General features: G+C 33.3%; 1 long non-coding RNA gene across 1 annotated transcript; it reads left to right on the top strand.

Moving 5' to 3' along the window:
• Positions 1-55: 55 nt before the first annotated feature.
• On the top strand, positions 56-2,131 carry LOC150031461 (uncharacterized). The gene is made up of 3 exons (XR_016525802.1): positions 56-209; positions 1,700-1,861; positions 1,960-2,131. It is a non-coding gene; the product is annotated as an uncharacterized LOC150031461 (long non-coding RNA).
• Positions 2,132-2,363: the final 232 nt, after the last annotated feature.

The following is a 2,363-nucleotide window of genomic DNA, read 5'->3' as shown; positions in this document are numbered from 1 at the left end:
TAAGTTAGTAACTGACAAATCAGAATTGGAATTGATTAAATATGTCAAGTGGGGATAAAAAAAATTCACTTTTAACTTTTTGTATTTTATACTCATGCTCCTTTGCCTTTTTGCATAATCTTTTTTGGTTCTATACAGGCCAACGGAGGATTTATAATGAGTGCAAGTCACACAATCTAGGTGGACCTGAATAGGATTGGGGTATTAAGGTGATTTTTTTAAAAAAAAAATTATTTTGCACTGCCCTTTATATTTAATTAAATGAAATTATTGGTAAAAATGCAACCTTTTGATGAAGCATAATGCTTTTGTTGCAAAATGTTAGTTGAAAATTATGACCTTTATCTTATAATCCATGACAACTACAACAATGATGTATCTATGTTTATCTGACTTAAATGCATTGACTTTTCAGTTTACTTATAGCAATGGGCAGACTGCACCTGAATCAGTTACAGACAAAATATATGGAAACACCATTTTGTTATATTTTTTTTTTGTTCAATTTCTTGTTTACTTTCAAATTAGTCAATTTTCATGTTATATTGCATTCAATATTTTGTACATTTTTATTTTTTTCTTGTTTATATGAAAGTTCTCTTTGAGTCGTCTGGGTCCTCAGTCCTCTTGTGAAGTGCCTATTTATTTGTTTTGCTATTCTTACGTTCTCACTTCTTGGTGGAAACTAAAAATCCCATCGAAAGTTCATTTATTTTCTTGGTTGGTTCTTTGGGAACTATTAATACCTTCCATGTCTTGCAAAAAAACCTCCTAAAGTGGCAAGTTTTGTGGAGCATAGTCGAGTTCTAAATATTTACCTTGGTTGTCCCTTTTCCACTAGAGTCTCCAGGTGTTTTTGGTTGGGATTTGTTGTAAGCCTTTTCTTTTTGCTAAGGTTGGGTTTTCATCAAATGTTGGTGGAGGTCTTTATCTGTATACAAATTTATTAATTTCATGGAGACCAAATGTGTTTTAAAGTAGATTAAATTTGTTACATTCGCTTGGAGACCAAATATCTCTTTTCATTTGTTCAATGAAAAATTCCGTTTCATTGAAACCCTCTCTCTCTCTCTCGTTGTTTTAGCCATAAAAATTCTAGTCTCTTGCTGGCCAAATCCTCACATCAGGAACTCATATGGAGCTTTTGGAGAACCGAAATCCCTTCTTAGAGTGTTATCCATTTCATCCACAAGCTCTTTCCTCTTATTCTAGTCGAGTCCTTCTTCATCTTCTTGACCTTGTGGAACACTCAATTTTCCACTTCTTTCATTGATTCAATCTTTCATTTCTCTACCTATCTCCCCATTTTCATTTTCATTTCTCTCCTACCAATGTCTCCACCTTTCATCGCTAATGCCGATGTTTCCCCCGTCATTGCATCTTCTCCGTCGGAGATCGGCCGTGTTTCTACTGTGTATAGTGAAGTCCAAGCTCACCGTATCGATCAACCTCACCCTTTTCCCTCTATTCTCAAAAACCCCTTCAAAATCCTCGATGTCCTCCTAGCTCTGAGTTGATTGATGTCTCGAAGGAAGAGTAGTGACATGCATTGAGTTTTGTTTATTCTTTTACTGTGTTTTTCTTATGATTATAGATCTCGCTTTTGTTTGGAACTTGAGTTTTACAGAATGAGTTTGAGGCCAGTTGCTACTTCTTAAGGTTTTAGAGTGTTTGAGTTGTGTGTTATATGTGCGTGCAGATGAGATCACAAAGCTGTTTCCTGATCTTTTCGGCCAACCGTCGACAATGTTGGTGCCAAGTGATTCCAGTTCGATGCAGATGAATAAGAAATTGAAGATTGGAGTTGTCTAGTTTTGTGGCCAAGCACTGAGAGGGCATAATGTGATTTCTAGACTATTTGGTAGGGTCTCATTGTGTCCACATTTATAAATCAAGAATAAATGTTTGCTTTTCTGTTCAAGTTGTGGCTAATTAGCAGATTCTATAATTTTGTTGAAGATTTTCTACAGGTTCATGCAAAAGGAAGCACGTTGTATGGTTTCAAGGGTGTCCTACAGGGATCATGAAATGTAAATATGTAGAACTGACTGCATAAATTTAAACAGAGAGATAATTTTGATGTATTTTCTTCACGCTGATGATAAGAATAAACTAAAGTGTGTTTGTAATATATTTTCACGTGTTTAATTTAAAAAATAAGTCATTTTAAAAAAAATAAATGTTTGATAAGTATTTAAAATAACTTTTTAAAAGTTTTTTTTTTTAATAAATATTCACGAAGGATGTTTAAATAAAAATAAGTTTTTTAAAAAACCATTTTTCCACAAGCAAACAGATCCTACATTACTAACTAAATATTTATTTTATAAAGTAGTTCTTCAAACAGAGTTTATATTAACAAT

This window comes from Benincasa hispida, unplaced genomic scaffold, assembly GCF_027475165.1.
Source record: "Benincasa hispida cultivar pf3 unplaced genomic scaffold, pf3_genome.v1.1 HicScf1190, whole genome shotgun sequence".
Classification (NCBI taxonomy): Eukaryota; Viridiplantae; Streptophyta; class Magnoliopsida; order Cucurbitales; family Cucurbitaceae; genus Benincasa; species Benincasa hispida.
Note: the sequence above shows the minus strand (reverse complement) of the source record. Positions and strands in the feature narration are given on the sequence as shown.